This window comes from Heterocephalus glaber, unplaced genomic scaffold (assembly GCF_053883595.1).
Source record: "Heterocephalus glaber isolate CG9 unplaced genomic scaffold, H.glaber_assembly_v1.0 deba00001496, whole genome shotgun sequence".
NCBI classification, from domain to species: Eukaryota; Metazoa; Chordata; class Mammalia; order Rodentia; family Bathyergidae; genus Heterocephalus; species Heterocephalus glaber.
This window is the reverse complement of record NW_028258319.1, coordinates 274,415-294,731: the sequence shown is the minus strand read 5'-3', so window position 1 is coordinate 294,731 and position 20,317 is coordinate 274,415. Positions and strand designations below refer to the sequence as shown.

Here is a 20,317-nt window from a genome sequence, read left to right as displayed (position 1 = left end):
GTATAACTTTCTCCTTTTAAAGTGATCCCTTTTAGTTAGAGCACAACACTTCCCACAGTCCCATTGAAACACACAAACACTCTTTGAGGCAGAGGCAGAATATGTATGTTGTATTCTATGATGTTAGAAGCTGGTAATCAGAAACACCAAAGATGTAGATTCTGCTTTCAAAGAGCTTACAGTTCAGAATGGAAGACAGATGGCCATATACTACTTGAAGTGATGTTATAAAGCTATAATAATGACAATGACAATCACTAAATGTTCATGGGATATCTAATATGTTCAGGTTTTATGTTGAGCCTATCACATGCATGATCTTGTTCAGTCCTCACAGTAATCCTACTAAGATAACTTTAGTAGTCCCAGTTTTCAGATGAGGGAATTGAAGCTTAGAGAGGTTAAGTAGTTTGTCCAAGGTTACTTAGCTAGTGAGAGAGACAGATTCTGGAATTGCACCAAGAGTTCTGACTACAATGTCTGTGTGTAACAACTACATTGCATTTCTGTGACAGAGGACGACATGGGTGCTACAGGAGCCTATGGAAGGGCAGGCACCCAGATCACAGAGTCAGGGACATCATAGAGATGCTCATATATCACTCTGTGAATGCCTGAGCCCTGTCAGGGAGCAGCCAGATACATGGGGACAGAAAGAGGGAGCATTAGTAGGTCAGGTCTGCGCAGGACACCTCAGCAGGAGCAGGAGGGAAGAGGATGCTGGAAGGGGTAAGTGGAGAATGGAAAGGACTGATGTGAAGGCTGAAGTTGACACGTCTATGAGTGAGCTCCCTCACTTCCAGATTAATCTAGAAGCCTTTGATAATGACCCTTATTGAGGTTGGTTAACATTAAAATATTTATCTCGGAAGGGAACACAAATGAAAATATCTCAGAGAGGAGTGAGAGGAGATATCAGGGCACCAGGAGCCGGAATCTCAACCATCTGGAATCCTACTGAGACTTGGCGGCCCATTCCAGAGTTTCAGGTATTTTGCCAAAATCTTTTTAAAGGAGAAAAAACATAATAAGGTTACCTGCTATAATAATGCACCAGATACTACTCACATTGGCGTTTACAGACTTGCTGCCAATGGCCCAGAGAGCATATAATGGATGGAGAGCAAAGGCAGCAAGGGGGAAAAGAAAGCAACTGAGTGACTGAGCTGTGCCTTCTCGGGTTTTTATTATCACTGCTGCCTTTAGCCATATGCTCCTCAGAGGCACTGACAAGCCTGGATGGGTTTCAAAGGAATTCCTAAACCCAGATTTCATTATCGTCATCACATCTCTGGGTTGTTAGTGTGCTGCACAGGAAACACAGATTTATGGAATCTCTTAAATATTTCTCCGTAAATGTTGATCAGCCTTTCTTGTCTTTATAGGCAATGCCCGGGATATTGAACTAGATGCTAATAAATAGTCAATCTAGCTTATTGCCAAACAATTAAATGCATTTTCCTTTCTTGAACTAGGATGTCTTGCCACTTGAGTGGGTTCCAGAAGCTTCATAAGGGAAAAAAATGGTTTCTTTTTTAGTCTGTTTGGTTGTTCCTTACCACCTCTACCCCCATTGCCACTTTTTAAAACAGAATGAAAACAGACTCAATCTGCTGAGGACACCAGTTTTTCAGTACAGCATGGGCCCTGTTTGTGCTGCAGCTGCCATCCAAGGCATTTGTCATTCTTTGCCACCACCAGAGGTCCCATTTGGTTATGACTCTCAATCCCTTCCAGTCTTTCCCCATGCTTTTTTTTTTGTCCCCTTTCCACATACCAACCTTGCTCAATTCACAAGCAGAAAAAGTACATTAGAGGTTGAAGATTCAGGTGGCTAATGTGTCAGGAGCAGAGCATGGGAGACCCCACAACCAAATGGAGCTCTGGAACTCTGTAGCACACCTGGCCACATCTCCATCCTAGAGGACTGTGTGCTTCTTTGCAAGAATGATGCTATCATACCAAAGGTTCAGGAGACCTAAAAGTCATAAGTACACAGGGTGTTTTCTCAAGACTTGTATGAAGGGAGAAAAGCAAAGGGATAAATCCAGTGAAAACACAGGAGTCCTTCTCCTGAGTGTTCTTAGATTGATGAGTTGGGCAGAGATCTGGGGTATGCTGAATATTTCCTCCAAAATGCAAGGTAAGTTGCTTCACTTTGTGTCTTATCATTAAGAAAATTAGTGTGTTCAAGGACATACTTGGATATTGGAGGCAGGATAATGACACATTCAAATGTCTAATCCAAACACTTGCTCTATTTATTGGATAACATGAATAACATGAGCCGATATAAAGTCATGCTCAGCACCTTGAGATTTGAAGCATAGGACCATTAAATGTTTGCCTTGTGCACATTTTGCATGCCAGGAATTTTCCAAAATCTTTTTTATGCCTCATTTCACTTAATCCTCACAAAGATCAGGATTTGAACCCAACCTGTATGTCTCCCGAGTCCATTATTCTTAACTACCATGCTTTACTGCTTTTTTTTTTCAGAATGGAGAGTTGATCTTGGAGACTGCAATTTCCAAATGATGTTCATTCCTCATCTAGTCTATCATAATTCCAGTATTTTCAACCTATGGGATGAATAATAAATTTAACTACCACCTACACACCCACTTACAATAGTGAGAGGTGGGAATGGAGAAAGAAATTCACCATAACTAGTATTTTAAAGGAAATAAAAAGGAGAAGTTAATTATTCAATCTTCAAACACCCTAGAAGCAATACAGAAATATGCAATTGATTATGAATATGGTAATTCACACGTATCAATTTTGTCCTTTTGTCTTCATCATGATCTCAGTTTAGAATGTATATTTAACCTCCAAGATTTGAGGATGATTGCAATGATCAATAATTTAAAAAACTATTCCATATTTTCTTTCAGTGCTACAGTTTCATGCAAAGCAATCCTTCTTGTCCATTTCTCTCATGACCTTGAGTATTTTAGGTCACGGTATGATTCTTTTGGTTATACTTTCTTTCTACTCATGTAAGAAAACATTTTGTTCCCAGCCTTAACTTTCCTCTTCAACCTCTCCTTTTGCTGTTGGGTAACCAGAGGGCTCCTTGAAGTCAAATTTTCAGTGTTCATTTTGTGGGACTTCTAACAGTGGTAGAACAAAATGTTACTATTATTTTTAACCCCCTACTGCCCTCTGAGGGTGGTGGGGTCTTTTGTTTGCTGAGTTTAAATAGTCATTGTCCTTAGTATAATAATCTTGTACATTCTTGAGGATATAATTTAATGCCAGGGTGGAGAGGGGATATACAGTTTTAAATGTAGAGACTAGAAGAAAGCAAAATTACTGTGTTTAAGGAATAAGGAACTATAAAATGGGGGTAATAATATTTCAAGATGTAGGGTTGTTTTGAGGGCTAAATGTAATAATTTAAAGTGTCTGGGCACAGCTCTCAGCACATAGCAAGAGCTGAACCAAAGTGAAAACATTTTGAAGTGAAAACATTTTGTACTGTTATCATTATTGTTGTTGCTGTTCTTGTCTAAATCTTTCTTGAAAAAATATTCTAATGATAGAATCAAGAAGAGAATCAAAATAAGAACTAGATGTAAACATAGAGCTAGACATAAATGATAAAATTAAGTTTATGGAATGAAATGTACATATTATAAACTTGACAATGAAAAGCAAAATGACATGTACTAAAAGTCAGGAGATGAGAAATGTAACAGTGCTAATTTGTGGTAGGTGTCTCTAGACTCTAGAATGCAGCAGATAGTTGGGTTTTGCCTTTTGAGCCAATGTGCAGGTCTTTTTGTCTTAATACCTAAATTTTGCTCATTTACATAAATTTATATGACTTGTGAGGCTTTGTTTCTGTAATATATTGTTTTATACTATCTCTCTTTTTTAGCTTTAAGAAATATTTTGCTCTATATTTGCTTTCTTTTTTATTAAAAATGTTTTACTGAGATAGTAATATAATTAAATATTATATTCATCTCATCTCCAATGTTCTCCTGTTAAGGTGAAATGAGAAAAAAGATTTCTAATATAAATAAACTCTCTATTACTGGTAACCATTTTGAGGATTATACATTAAAACATAAATTTTTAAAAAATTGCAGAGGTAATTGTAGCTTCACATGTATTTGTAAGAAATTATAGAGATCCTCTGTAACCCTTACCCAATTTCCACCCAATGACAATGTTTTGCAAAACTGTAATACAATATCAGAGCCAGAATATTATCATTGATGTACCAGCAATCTTATTCATATTTTCTCAGTTATTTGCTTTGTTTTTAAGCATGTGTTTCTCCTCATAATGTGGAAGATTTCTGTTTTTATTCTAGCTTTTAGCTTTGCAATTTTGTGTAACTAATTCTTTATCTGTTCAGATTCTGTTAATTTCCCACTATAAGCAATTGTGGAATTAGAGTATTTCTACTTCCTTCCCTTTTCCTCTGTCCTTTTCTTCTTCCATTTAATTTTAATAGTCTTATTTCTTTTTTTTTTTTGTACCGGGGATCAAATTCGGGTCCTTCTGCTTGTGGGGCAGGTGGTGGAACCACTGAGCTAAATCCCTGGTCCAGTAGTCTTATTTCTTTAGAGTTAATTTTTTTTGTCAAATAGACTTCTTTCTCTCACTTGATTTGGCAGCTACTAATGATAAAGAAATACATTTATATTATAACATGTTTTTACTTTATCTTGCCTTTGTTCATCCTTACCATCTGAATTTTTATCAGTTACATCATTACTAGATTGTTTGCAATTTATTTATCTATCATAGTTACTGCATATGACTTGTCTTGTTCCCCAGTAATAAATCTAGTGCTCTCTGCCAGTTCTTTTGTTACAGTTTTCCCAGTCATCTCTTGGTAAGCTCAAGTTTATCCTCTAATAGAATTCTTTATTCAAACTCATTGAAATTCTCAGAATTGTTTTATGTTTGAAGTTGTTTAACTGTTGCTTACATACGTGAATGATGGGCTGGCTTGGAAGAAAAGGTCATGAGGCTTTGCTGATTGTTTTTTCACTGCCTTGCAGCATTTAGAACGTTGCACTAAAGTCATTATTTTTAAATGATAATAAAGTTATTATTTTTGAGGAGAAAGGGAGAAGAGGTAAACAGGTGGAAAAAGAAAAGAGATAATTTAATAATATGAATAAAGAAAAAAGTCACAAAAAGCATAAAATAAAACTATTAGGTATTAAGAACACAGTAGTGGAAATTTCAGGTGGTATAAATAGCAGGATAGACTCACTTAAGAGCAACTTAGTGAATCAAAAGACAAGATTACAACATTCTCCCAGAATGAAGCAGCAAATGTAACATGCAACACAAGCAAAACTGTGTGTGGTGGTACATGCCATAACTCCAGCATTTGGGGAGGCTGAGACAGGAGGATTGCAAGTTCAAGTCCAGAATAAGCAATTTAGCAACTTAGTGAGGTCTTGCCTTAAAAAGGGTGTGGGATAGGATTGTAGTGCAGTGCAAAGGCTTTGGGTTCAAGTCCTAGTACTCCCTACCACAAAAGATAAAAAGATGAAAAGAAAAATAAGAGATGTGAAGAATAGAAGCTGAAATGTTAACATCCAGATAGCAAGTCTCAACATAATAAAAGAGTAAAATTATGAGAAAGTCATATCTGAAGTAATAATGATGATAAAGTTAGCAGAATAGAAAAGACTCATACACATCAAACTGGATAGGTAAGAAAAAAAATCACACCTAAGTATTTTATGGTTATTTAAGAGCATCAAAGATAGAGAGAGATGGCCTTTCACATAAGTTTTCCCACAGTAAAAGTGGATCCAAGAAGTCAATGAAGTAATAATTTTAAAGTTTTACAGAAAAGTAATTTCAAGTCCCCAATTTTTTGTTCATCCAAGTTATAATCCAAATGTGAGATGATAATAAAGATATTCTTGGACACAAAGGTCTTAGCGGGTTACTACTTTTGAAATACTCTAAGAAAGTGTTCGAATAAGAAGAGAAGCCAAGAGTATGAGGCAAGATAGTTGGTAAGTGTAAAGAAGGTGAACTAACTTGGCAAGTGTTATCATTGTTTAAAAACTCAATTACTAGAAAGGAGAAAAAAAAAAGAAAAGATTATCTATAAAAACCTGAAACTGATGTAGATAATATCAATATGATCATGATCATTATGGATCTGAAACTATATTAAAGATTGTTGTATTTGGAGGGTGATATGTTGATAAATTAAATGAATAGTAGCAAATAACAAATATGAAACTTAAGGGCAGTTAAATAACAAAAAGAAAAACATTCAATTTTACCTACTTAGTGGAAAGCAATAAAGCAAAGAACAAGAAACAAAAAGTAAAATTCAGTGTATAGTAAAGATAAAATAACACTAAATATAAATAAGTAAAATTCATCAATTGCTAGGCATAGTGGTTCGTGCCTGTAATGCCAGCACTTGGGAGGCTGAGGGAAGAGTATTGCTGTGAGTTCAAGGCCAGTCTGAACTATATAGCAAGACCTGTCTCAAAAAACAAATAAACAAATAAAAATATAGAAACTCTCAAATAAGATGGAAACACACACACACAAAATCTAATAGTATATTATCTACATGTGATATACTGAAATCAAAGTAAAATGATAGATTGAAAATGAATAGAAAAAAACCAAAAAGTAGCAATATTTTTCTCTAATAAAATAGGTTCATAAAAATAATAAGACAAAGAGGCTTGGGGCCAGCGATTTAGTTCAGTGGTTTCGCCGCCTGCTGCGCAAGCGCAAGAACCCCAGTTCGATCCCCGGTACCAAAAAAAAAAAAAAAGAAAAAAATGTTGAAGCAACAAAGAGGTTTGTTACATAGTAGGAAAGGAACGATAGAACATACAGGACACACGGCCATTATAAACATATATGCAACAAAAACATGGGTTCAAAATATATAAAATAAAAGTTGATGGAACTCTAGAGGTATATTACCAATATAATCATAACTTTTAACTACAAGTTGATAGATCAACACACAAAAAATAAGCAGAGATATGTAAAATCTGAATAATACCATAAATGATATAAAGTTGCTAAATATATATTAAACTCTACACTAAGCAGAGAATACATTCTTTTTTTTCAGTACACATAATGTTTTTTAAAATTTATCATGTATTATACTAGACAACAAAAGAAGTTTTAATTAAATCCACAAAATCAATACTATACATACTATACTACCCAGACCATTTTCTGTAAAGAACAAGACAGTAAATATCTTTGGCTTTCTGGGCCAGATGGTGTCTGATCTAACTACTAAACTCTGGAGTTGCAGTACAAAAGCAGCCATAAACAATACATAAGTGAATAGGTGTGGCTGTGTTCCAATAACTTTGTTTTTAAAAACAGGTGGCTGAACAGACTTGAATCATGGACTTCCATTTTCTGAAACTGGTATAGAGTAGTACAGACAGTCTAGCAAGCAATCTGGCAGAATTTAAGCAAAACTCATTGAGTATAATGTGTGGTTTGTAATCTCATTTTGTTGATGTCTCCCAAAGAAATTCTCAAGGAGATCCATAAGAGAACATATTTGGAGATTTCAACTCTCTTTTCAGGGATCTGGGGACAATCTTGATCACTAGGTAAATGGATAAGTACAATATGCACTGGATAAACACCCTAGAAGACAATGCAGCAGAGCAGACGTGCCCAAGCAATATACATGCATATCTATCTCTATTCTATCTCTATCTCCATCTCTATGTATTATCAGAGTGCTGAGTTAAAAACATAATAGAATGAGATCTAAAGCATAATGACAATAATTTTAATTTCTATTAGTTTATACATGTTTCAGTACATAATGATTACATTCATCATGGGGAACTGATATATGTAACTAACACATCTTAACTCTTTTGATATCCCCCTCCCTTTCCCTCTCAATAATTTTAAAAACATATACAAAAAATTCATGTTTTGTGAGACATACAAGTTAAAGAATATGCTTTCATTATTTATTTTATGGTGCTAGAGATTGAACCTAGGACCTTGTGCATGCTAGGCAAGCAAGTGTTCTAACACTGAGCTGCATCCTCAGCCAAGAATGCACTTTAAATTCATTAGCATTATATCCTAGCTGTATGTGGAGGGTGGTCATGTGGGTGTGTAAATAAGCTTTGGACATGAGAATGAAAAGATAAACTAGAGAACTGCCTTGCCTAAAATAAGCATAATAATGGTTGAACTGATTAAAATGATTATCTCTGCAACTGAAGTCCAGGATGTTACAAATTAGTTGTAGAGTATAGTCAGCTACTTATACTCATTTATCTCTAAGTGCACTGAGGTTTTATTGTGGGCCCACTCAGCAATTATAACTTGATAAATACAGTTTCAACAATATTATAATGTTGTAATTCATTGTTTGCTAATTTTTGGTACACTTATTTTTGTAAAAACATTTCTTGTCCATATTTTGCATCTTGTTAGAACAACTTGATTGATCTAATTGATTTGGCTCCTCTGTTATAGTGAAATCAAGAAAATATTGCCCAAATTTGCCATAGTTTGTGAATAATTAAAAAAATGATGGGTGTGGTGGCACATGCCTGTAATTCCAGCACTTTGGAGGCTGAGGCAGGAGGATCACCATGAGTTTGAGGCCAGCCTAGGCTCCATAGTGAGTTCAAGAGCAGCCTGAACTGCATAGGGAGATCTTGTCTAAAAAAAAAGTTCAAATTTTAAAACTTCATAAAAACTTATCATTAATCTTAAATTGTATTCTTAAAATTTATTGTACTTACTTGCTTTTGTTGTACTCAGTGACTAAAATAAGCCCCTATTAAAGATCTTGAAATAAGCATTATCCAAATATAACAGCTACAAAAATTTCCATATAAATTTAAGGCAGTTTTCAATTCCTACAAACAAGCCAGTTGAAATTTTGATATATATTGAATCTATGGTTAAATTTGGGTATTAGTCCCATCTTAATCACATTAAATCTTCCAAACCATGAACATAATATTTTTCTATTTATTTAGATCTTTAATTTCTTTAGAAAATGTTTTGTTATTTTTAGAGTATAAATTTTTTTTTTCTTTTTGGTATCAGGGATCACACTCATGACCTTGTGATTGCCACGCAAGCACTGTGCCGCTGAGCTAAATCCCCTAAATACTAAATCCCCAGCTCTAGAGTATAAATGTTGTACTTCTTGTTTAATTTATTCCTGGGCATTTTATTCTTTTTTTTTTTTTTTTAGGTACTGGGGATCGAACTCAGGTCCTTGTGCTTGTGCAGCAGGCCGCGAAACCACTGAGCTAAATCCCCGGCCCAATTCTTTTTAATACTATTGTAACTGGAATTATTTTCTTAATTTCATTTTTGACTATTCATTACAAATGTACAGATATGCAATAGATTTTTACTTATTTATTTTTTGGAACCAGGGATGGAACTTGGGACCTTGTGCTTGCGAGGCAGGTAGGGGCACCACTGAGCTAAATCCCTGGCCCTTGCAATAGGTTTTTATATAGTGATCTTATAGCCTACAACCTTTTAGCCTACAACCTTGATGAACTAGTTTATTAGAGCAATTTTTAAATAGATTCTTTAGTACTTTCTACATACAAAATTATGTCAGGTCTTTGCCCACTCTGAGGCACTGACCTCCAGCCCCATATGCATAAAATTACACAAGTCTCTATTGTCTTTCTTTCTTTATCCCTCACCATCCCCCTTTCTAGGCAGTTGGAAGATTGATTGCCCTCTGATATTTGGTGTCCGATGTGGGAGGAAGCAGGCCTGAGAAGGAAGTTCCACTTTAGTGGAGGAAAGGACACATGGTGTGTTAGATGGTGAGAGGACTCTGCAGGCAAACTCAGAAGACGTTTAAAGAGAAAGTGAAAGGTAAAGGGGTTGACTTGAGGAAAGTTTCTTTTTTTTTTTAAAATTCTGTTTTATTGGTACATTTTAGGTGTACAATATAATGACATTCATCATTGGAAATTTGCACCTTTATGTAATCTCTCTTGATTCTTATTTTTTCCCCCTTCCCCTGCCCTCTCTTCAACCCCTCTATCCCTCCCTATTTACAAAGACTTTGTTTCCATTTTTTCATTTTCTCATATTGATTCCACCCAGGAAAGTTTCTGTAGCTGGGATAATAGGGAAGAATCAGTCTATAGAGCAACAAAATTATATCCAACTCTTCCATAAGCTGCTTAAACAAGCTGGAGCTCAAGTTAGTACTGGCACCTTAACTAAAATGGTGTGTGAGATTGTTAAATTCAATCCTTGGTCTCTGCAGGCAGAAACTTTAGATTTAAAAGATTGGGATAGGATTGGTGAAAATTTTAAAAGAGCTCATGGCAGAGGAGAGCCTATCTCTCCTAAGACCTTTTCTGCTTGGGGCCTAGAAAAATCAGTTTTGGGTCCTTTAAACACTACCCTTCCTGAGGCTCCTGTCATCAGTCAGGATGAGGAAGAGAAATTTCCAAAGAGGAAAAGTCACCTAACGTTCCTCTGGCTCCTGGAGAAGACCGAGAGTCAGATGAGCCTTATAAAGAGACTCCTTGGCCTGCACCACCAGGCTACTTAAATGTGAAACATTCTTCACCTTGTATGTCTAAATATCAACAGCTAGTTAAGGAAGCAGCTATGCATGGGGATGTTCTTGGACCTTGTTGCTTCCCAGTAACAGTTAGGCCAATCCAAACAACCAAAATCGGTATATTCCTGAACACCAGGTGTTTGACTTCAAACTGCTTAAGGAATTAAAACAAAGTGTTGTTAATAATGGAGCTCAGGGACCATTTACTTTGGGTATTTTGGATTCTATGCTGGAAACTTATCATCTAACCCCACATGATGTTAGACATCTTGCTCATTCTTGTTTGTCTCCTAGTCAATACTTCCATTTTAATGTACAATGGCAGAAGCTTTTGATAGACCAAGCTGCCAGAAACAGATAGAGTGATAGGGCTAATGTAACTGAGGAAATGTTTTTGGGAAAGGGACAATTTGCAGACATAGCCCAACAGTTGCAGTATACCACTGAGGCTGTTGAACAAATAGGACATATAATGAAAAGAGCTTGGCTTATTGTGCCTGAGGATGGAGCTCCTATCCAGTCTTTTCGTAATATCTTACAAGGGCCAGGAGAACCTTACACACAGTTCATGGCCAGACTACAGGAAGCCATGCACAGACAAATTTCTCATGCTCAAGCAGCCAACATACTTATTCTCCAGCTTGTTTATGATGATGCTAACCAAGACTGTAAACAGGCTGTGGCCACCGTGTGATCTGCTAAAGATTTAAGCAGTTACATTAAAGCTTGTTAGAATATCGGTTCAGAAACTCATAGGAGGTCTGTATTAGCTCAAGCTATGCTGGCCCTTAACAAACAAGGTAAAAATAATAATGCTAAAAATGTTAAATATTTTAGTTGTAAAATGGGACATCTTTGCTGACAATGTATGTCTACAAGCCAGGGTAATAGCTCTAACATTTCTGGAACTCCCACTAATTCTCCTCTGGGGAAATAATGAGGCTCCCTGGGTATCTGGCAGTGGCTGGCATGGGGAGGGCCCAGCATAGGTGAGGCCTGCCGCTCACAGACAGCCAAAGCTAAAAGATGCTCCAAAATTGCCAGCAGCCATGTGCAGACACAATAACTTACAAGATTAAGATCAATTTGGTTGCTGATGGTTCTAAACAAATCTATACAGCTCTTTTATTCCAAAATATATCATTTTAAAGACAAACAGTCTTATCCTGTGTAACCCCCAAGGACAAACAATTGTCAAACATGCCTATCAAAATTTTAAAGCCCAACTTCTAAAACAGAAAGAGGGAGAACAGCTACCTCCACAAGCTCAATTACATCCTGTTACTTTCATTTTAAAATTCTTAAACCCACTTGTGGAAAGTAAATGTGCTCCATCAGAACTCCATTAGTACAAGGACAAATCTACGATACGCCCTAGACACAAGAGTTGTAAAAGTATGTTCTAACTAAAAGGTAAAATGGCTCAATACAATTAATAACGTGGGGAAAAAGTTTGCTTGTGTCTTAACAGATAATGGAAAAATGCTGTGGCTGCCATCCAGGAAGCTTGGATTGCCTTTCGTCCAGGGTAAAGTATGGACCAGTAGAGATTTGATCTCAGCACAGGAAAGAAAGATCCTATATTTAAAGTTATACAAAAATGTTCAAACTGGTATTTGAATCTATAATCCTTATGTTTTTCTTTATGGCCCAGTAACCTGAAGAAAAAACTCTTTTTTTCTTTTGGTACCAGGGATTGAACTCAGGACTTTGCACTTACCAGGCAGGCGCAGTGCCACTGAGCTACATCAAAAAACTCCTTTGATTACAATAATTGTGTACCCAGTCATCCCTATAGACATGAAAGATAAAGCAATTGTTAATTATAATTTTCATTTTACTTATCTTCCTCTGTGTATGGCAAATGCCCCCATACAGTCTAATTATTGTTATGTCACCTCATCTCAGACCTGGTTGGCCCATATCCCTGAAAACTTTGTTGTTAACTCTGGGTCCATTCATGAACAAACAGATTCCTTCCTACACAAATATCTGATTTGTTAGGCTCATATTACATGGAATGGATTTCATAAAGATGCACCTCCACCATGGAATGTAGGAACCACACAGGAAGATACGGGAAATTGGGACCATATGAATTTATTGACTGGGGACCATGGAGAAATTTTATGGGAAGGAAGGGCAATAATATAGACTGGTATAAATTAAACTGGACTAACCTTGATAATGTAGTTTAAAAATCTGTCCTTACTAAGGGAATAAGTTGTATAGAAGAAAGTTTTAATAGGCCTTCTCCTCAGGTTTTACATTATGGAAAACTTAGGCCTGCCCCCCAAAATATGGAAATTGGCTTTTCCCTATATTGAAGGAAGCTGATGGACTAGTAATTATCTAAAATCAGACTCTGGCAATAGTATATTGTTAACAGAGTACTATTGGCCTGTTTGAGCTTCCATATGTATCTATAACCCGTATGTTTTCATGTATGGGAATAAACAGTGGGTTACTAATACGTTTATCTGTCAAAAATGTACCTTAGGTCATTGTATTCCCTTCAGATTTGTACAGAAGAAGACTCTAATGATCCTGGGGTGTATGCCGGGAGTATGGGTTCCTGTTAATTTAACTGACTCGTGGTCATATACACCTACTGCTCATTTGTTACAAGTCTTGCTTGATTGTCTTGGACATAGAACAAAGAGAATTCTGGGGGTGATCATTGCTGGCATAGTCTCTTTAATGTTACTGATTTCAAGTATAGCTATTTTCTCTGTGGCCTGGGCCCACTTCATTCTAACAGTTCATTGAACTAAGACTGCTGATGAAGCCTGGAAAATACAACATTCTACAGATGCTAGGCTGCAATCTCAAATAAGTGTGCTTGAGACTACTGTTCTCTGGATGGGAGATCAAATTGAAAGTTTACAACTGCAACAAGGCCTCAAATGTCATTATAATATTACTTGATTTTGCATTACTCCTTTACTTATAATTGGTCTAGCCACCCATGGGAACATGTTAAAAAGCATGTACAAGGAGCAACACACAAAAATATAGCTATAGATCTAGATGCCCTCCAAAAAGAAGTTTTATCTAGGTCCAAAAGACTTCTAATTTTGATGACCAGATTCAAAACTGGGATAAATTTTCTGATACACTTGATCAGGTTAATCCTATTAATTATCTCAAGGCTCATTTCTGGTTTTATGTTGCTGTGGTAGTAGTAATTGGATTATGTCTCCTTGCTTTTGTCTTAGTCTGCTGCAGAGGAGCTCAAACCAAATGACATCTGAAGATGTTGGAACCACAAGTCACAATGATCCAACTTCTACAAGCAAATAAGAAGAAAGGGGAATCTGTCAAGAGTCATTCTACATAAATTTTTTGGGAAAAATCTTTCCATAACTAAAGTATGACTATAGCTGTCTAAGGCCCATTACTGGAGAGCCAGTTATGGCATGTGGAAACATAACTCTGTTTTGCCTCCAGTCACAAGTTGAGGCCTCAATGGTCCCATGATACTGTGATACTGTGATACTCAAAGGCAAGTGTGCATCAGCTGAAGACATTCTGGTTCTTTGGGAACCGAGTAGTAATTAAAAAAAAAAAAAAGAGAAAGATTTCACCTAGGGGAAGGATAAATTCTTTATTGGCCTGCTATCTCATCCCACCTACTAGTGTAAGAATGCTTTCCTTGAGCTGAGGATTTAACTCAGTTGTTTCACCTCCTGCTGCACAAGCAGAAGGACCCGAGTTCCCCGATACCAAAAAAAAAAAAAAAGAATGCTCTCCTTACCACCCTTATCAACATAAGATCCTCAGCAATCTAAGATCCTCATCAACATAGGATTACTGGTGCTCCCTAAGTCATCTGATACTCCTCCAATTATTGTGTGTACCCAATAAATAGTAGCTAACTCAGAGTGTCTTTGTCTTTGCCCACTCTGAGGCACTAACTTCCCGCCCCCCTGTGTACTTTGAAATTAAAAAAAAATTATGTCATATATGAATAGTCTTACTTATTCCTGTTCAAGTTGGGAATCTTTTATTTCATTGAATCACCTAAGTATCCTGGCAGAACCTTCAGTATAATATCGAATAGAGATGGTAAGAATGGACACCACTGTCAATTTCTGATCACAGCAGGAAAGTATCCAGTCTTTCACCATTAGCTGTGGCATTTTCAAACATAGTCTTTAAGACTATCTTAATGACATTGAAGTGTACATTTAACAAAGTTTCCTTCTGTTCATAGTTTGTTGAGGGTTGTTTGTTTGTTTGTTTGGGACCGGGGATCGAACTCAGGACCTTGTGGTTGCAAAGCAGCCGCTGGAAACACTGAGCTAAATCCCTGGCCCTGTTGAGTTTTTTATCATGAAAGTATATTGAATTTTGTCAAATTTTTTTTCTGCATCAATTGAGATAATCATGTGATTTTTGTCCTTTATTCTGGTGATATGATACATTACATTGGATTTTACATATTAAATCCACCTTGCATTCCTTGGATAAATCTTGGTCATTGTGTCAGATTTCTGTCCCTATAGCAACATACCTGAGATAATCAATTTACAAAGAGAAGTGGTTTATTCTAGCCCACATTGTTTTTGTTTGTCTTTGCAATAGGATCACACTATATAGCACAAGCTGGCCTCAAACTTGTGGTCCTCTTACCTCACCTACCTGGATGCTGGAATAATCAGCATGTACCACCATGCCCAGCTCTGGCTCACAGTTTTGGAGGTCCCAGTCTATGATTAGTCAGCTCTATTGCTTTGGGCCTGTGGCAAGGCAGCTCATCGTGGCAGGAGCCATGGCAGAGCAAAACTTCTTACCTCATAGGTCAGACAGCAAGAGAAAGAGGATGGGGCCAGGATCCTACAATCTCCTTCAAGGGCACACCTCCAACAACCTAAGGATCACTCCCAAAAGCCCAACCCCTAGACACTACCAGTAACACCAGCAATCTCTCAATAATACCACCCTGAAGACCAAGCCTTTAACGCATGGGCTTTGAGGGTACGTGCAAGATCTAAACCATAGCAGTTATAATGTATATCTCTTAAAGAAATGGTTTATTATATATGACATCAAAAGTGCAAGCAACAAAAGGAAAAAAATAGATAAATTGAAGTTCATATCCATTAGAAGAATAAAATAAAGACACAATAAAAAGCACTGGAAAAGATGTGGAAATAGTAAAATGTTCATACATGACTAGTGGCATTGTGAAATGGTGTGACCACTTTGAGAAATAGTTTGGAAGCTTCTTAAAAAGTTAAACATAGGGCCAGGGATTTAGCTCAGTGGTTCCGCCACCTGCCTCGCAAGCGCAAGGACCCAAGTTCCATCCCCAGTACCAAAAACAGTTAAACATAATGAAACTCATGGAGACAGTGAGAAGAATAGAGGATGGCAAGGAATAGGGGAAGGAAAAAGTGGGGAGTGTTTAATAAGTAGAATTTCAGTTTTGTAAAATGAAAAATTTTGAACATTGGATGGTGATGATGATGGTTGCACAACATGGTGAATGTATTTAGTGACACTGAATTGTACACTTAAGCTAAAATGGTTAATTTCATATTATGTATATTTTAGAGGATTAAAAAATGTTAAATATAGAATTACTGTTATGACCCAGCAATTTCACTTGCAGATATCTAGTCAAGCAAAATAAAAACATATGTCTACGCCAAAACCTGTACATGAATGTTTGTAGCAGTAGTATTTATGATAATCAAAAACTGCAAACAGCCTGAATGTCTATCACCTGATGGCTGGAGACAGAGGGAATAGAGAATGACTGCTAATGGGCATGGGATTTCCTTTTGGATTGATGAAAATGTTCTAAAATTAGAAAGCAGTGATGGTTGCAAAATTCTATTAAAATAGTAAAAATGACTAAATTGAGCTGGATGGGGTGGCACATGCCTATAATCTCACTACTTTGGGAGGCTGAGACAGGAAGATCTCAAGTTCAAGTCTCACCTAGGATCTCAAAATTAAAAATAAAAAAGGGGCCTGAGAATGTATCTCAGTGAAACATTACTCCTTTTTTTTTCTTTTGGTACTGGGGATTGAACTCAGGACCTTGCACTTGCAAGGGGATGGAACCACTGAGCTAAATAAATCCCAGGCCCCATTACTCCTGGTTTTGATGCCCTGTAAAAGAGAGAGAGAGGGAGGGAGGGAGAGAGAGAGAGAGACTAAATTGTACAGGTGGAACACATAAATTGCATGTCTTATGAATTATAGCTCAATAAAATTATTGTTAAAAATTTGTACATATGCATAGAAATGTATTTAGAATGTTGTTCATGAAGTGTGTGCATTTTGGGGTGATTTCTTGCCTTTATATATTGGGTTTTATATATATATATATATGGTTTTAAGATACAAAACATGAATTTGTTTTTATAAAAATAAGTCATTCTTTTCAAAGAAGTAATGGGGCAAATGAATCCAGATGGAGGTCTCAGAACTTAAAGGGAGTAATTATTCGGTAATGAGAAGAGTAGAGTTTGGAGAGAAAAGTCTTATTTCCAGAGGCTGTCTTATGCTGTACCTATGCTTGCTGAAGAAATGAAAACTTTATTGGCATAATTACAATTAGTAACATAACTTCATTTTTGTGCTCTCCTAAGCTGAATAATTTTCAAATAAAGAAAATTCCTCATGATGCAATTTACTGAACTCAAAGAGGATTTGTTGGGACAGATAATTTAGTGACAGAAAAGCCACTTTCAAAGAGGTAAGAACAGAAATATCTCCTTTTCATGGTGTGCCTCTGACTTAATCATAGAAAACTATGCCTGCAAACATTATCTCAGCAGGCCAATCCATAATGAGAGCTCTAATTTTCCTCCAGGCATTTTCTTGTGAATTGTTCAGGGGACCCAATGAGAGGTGCCTCTAACACCATGATAATGGTTCTAACCCTTTTCAAAGTGCCAGCAAACCATAGAGGGGATGCGTAGGCGGTGGGACGTTATATGGTGTTATAGGAGAAAAGTGACTGCGTACTCATAGGCTTGAATCCAAATTCCTCCTTTTCAGAAAGGTTAGCTGGGAAGATCCCATAAACACTTTCTTTGCAGACACTTCCCAGAGAAAGTTTGGCTCTGCACCACAGTATCCAGAACAAGATGAAGATCATCAGTAAAACCAAAGGTAAACTGATCAAGCTTGGGGCACTTCATTTGCAACAAGAATGATAAGTTAGGAATCAGTGAAAGCTCAAAGGACAAATGTCTAAACCTCCATCAAGCTGGGTGTGATAGCACATGCCTGTAATTCTAGCACTCAGGAAGCTGAGGCCAGCCTGGGCTATATAGTGAGTTCACCAGCCTGAATTACATAGCAAGACCCTGTTTCAGAAAAGAATAAAAATAAAAACAACAACAAAACCAAAACAGACAAAAAACCCAAAACATGTGTCACTACTGATTTCTATCCACTTCCAGTATTTTTTTTTGCTGTACCAGGGATTGAACTCAGGACCTTGCACTTGTGAGGCAGGTGCAGAGCCACTGAGCTAAATCCCTGGCCCTCACTTCCAGTATCTTGATTTCCAGTATCTTGATTTCCTCTCTTTGACTACTACCTTGTAGCCTTCATTGTGCTTGCTCTAGTAACACACTCTAGCAATTCTTTAACCATCCTGAGATCTCAGTCCATTGATTTTCACTGTTGGTCAACTGCTTCTCTCTTTATTCCTACCCAGCCTGAGCACTTAAAACTCAGAGAAGTTGTAAATATATATGTTATTTATTTTCATTTGGTTCCTTAAGTTCACCTACTTCCCAAACCAGTTTGAGATCGATTGAAATAGCAAAACATTCATAACAGCAGAGAATAGATTTAGAAAAGGAAATCAAGATTATTTAAGATGTCAGTCAAGAGGGAATTGGTTATGTAACTGGAAGAGGAAACACCCTTTCTCGTCCTTTCTTTCACTGTCAGGGAGTGGAAAGGAGTAGGCTTTGGCTAATAGTTCAGTTTAACTGATGGTAAAGAGAAAGGGCATTTCCAAAGATAGTTTTGAGTGTGTGTGTGTGTGCGGCTATGAAGAGGTAGGTAGTTTAGTAATGAGCCCTGAATCTGGGCCCAGAACACTACTAATTTAAAGTACAAAGTTGGAGAGTAATATGAACAAGAGGATCTCACACTGTTTTGCATTATGTTAGGTGCCCTCTCACTCTTTCCTTTGAAGCTAGGGGTGCCATTAAATTTAAATGGTGCTAAGGAAAAATCCTTTTATTTGGAGATATTGAATTAATCTTTAATTTAGCTCATGTGGTCTCCAAGAAATTATTAGTTGTTCTTTGACAGTATATGTGATTGTATGTGTGAGTTTTATCAATAATCACCTGTTAGAGCCAGAAAGACAAAAAGGAGTAGCCACAACTCACCCCATGTGGTGAACAGACTCTAAGGTGGTTCTTGTGATTTTTGCATTTGGTGTCCACATTTTTTCGTAACATCTCCCTTGACAATATGTATCTTATCTCTAATCAATAAGATGGCGAAGGTTATGGGCTAACACACTCATGATTATATTATATTATATTATATTATATTATATTATATTATATAAAATTCCTTCTTGGCAGCCAGCTCACCCCAGAGAGATTCCCGCTCCCTGGCTTTGAAGAAGCAAGGTGCCATGGAATAAGTGGCTGTATGGTAAAAACAAAAGCTCTGGGAAGCCTCTTGGAGCTGAGAAAAGCCTTCAGCCAGATACTAAAGCCCCTAGACCTGCAGCTGCAAGGAAATGAATTCTTCCAGCAACTGATGGAAGCTCTGTGGTGGATCCTTCCCTAGTCAGGCATTTAGTAAGAATGCAGGCTCACATGACACCTGGATTGTAGGCTGGTGAGGCCCTGAGGAAGAAAACCCAGCTAAATCATGCCCAGACTTTTTGAGGTGCAGAAATCGTGAAGTAATGAATGTGTATTGTTTTAAGTCACTAAGTTTGTGGTAATTTTTTTTGTAGCAATAGAAAACCAATATACTCAGGATGGTGGTAGTAGTTTTGGAGACAGAAAATATGGGAGATATAGGCTGGACACATTGTATGGAATAAAATTTCTGTTTTATTCATGTAAAATTTTAGCTTCCTATTAGATATCTGAGTGAGATGTCGAACAGGCAATTAGATACGTAACCCTGGAGCTTAAGGAGAGACAGAGCTAGAATATAATTTGGGGAGTCATCAGAGGATAGCATTTAAAGTCATGAGACTGAGTGAGTTCTTTACAGATAAAGTGAAGAGAGAAAAGGGAGATGGCTCAGACTGAGCACTCTGGTCCCATAAACATTTAGCAGTAGATCACAGGAGGAGTGGCAATTAAATGAGAGAGAAGTAGCCAGAAATATTGGAGCATGTCCCGATGTTCAAGAAAGAAGGGTAGTTATCTATGTTGAAAGTTGCTAAAAGGTTGAATAAGATGAGGCTAGATCAGTGGCCACTGGATTAGGTCACAAGGAGGTCATGGATGATCTTGGAATAAAATCGGTTTCAGTGGAATGGAGAAATGAAGTAAGAGTGAGATGTGAGAGGAATGAGAAGGAAATAGAGTATAAAGGGCTGGTAATGGTGAATATAGGCAATTTGAGAAGAAATTGCTTTGAAGAAAGATAAAACAGAAATAGATGGAGGATGATCTAGGGACAAGGGTGAGTTTTTAAAATGTGAGGTCTTAGGACATGCTTGTAAGCTGATGAGAAAAGTAGAGGGTGAGAAATTAATAACAGAAGAGAATAAGGGAATAGTTGTAGAAA

General features: G+C 37.0%; 1 long non-coding RNA gene across 1 annotated transcript; it reads left to right on the top strand.

The window, feature by feature from the left end:
- Window positions 1-708: 708 nt before the first annotated feature.
- Window positions 709-17,014, top strand: LOC110350244 (uncharacterized). The gene is made up of 3 exons (XR_002396706.2): window positions 709-989; window positions 9,708-12,101; window positions 13,792-17,014. It is a non-coding gene; the product is annotated as an uncharacterized LOC110350244 (long non-coding RNA).
- The last annotated feature ends 3,303 nt before the right edge of the window (window positions 17,015-20,317 follow it).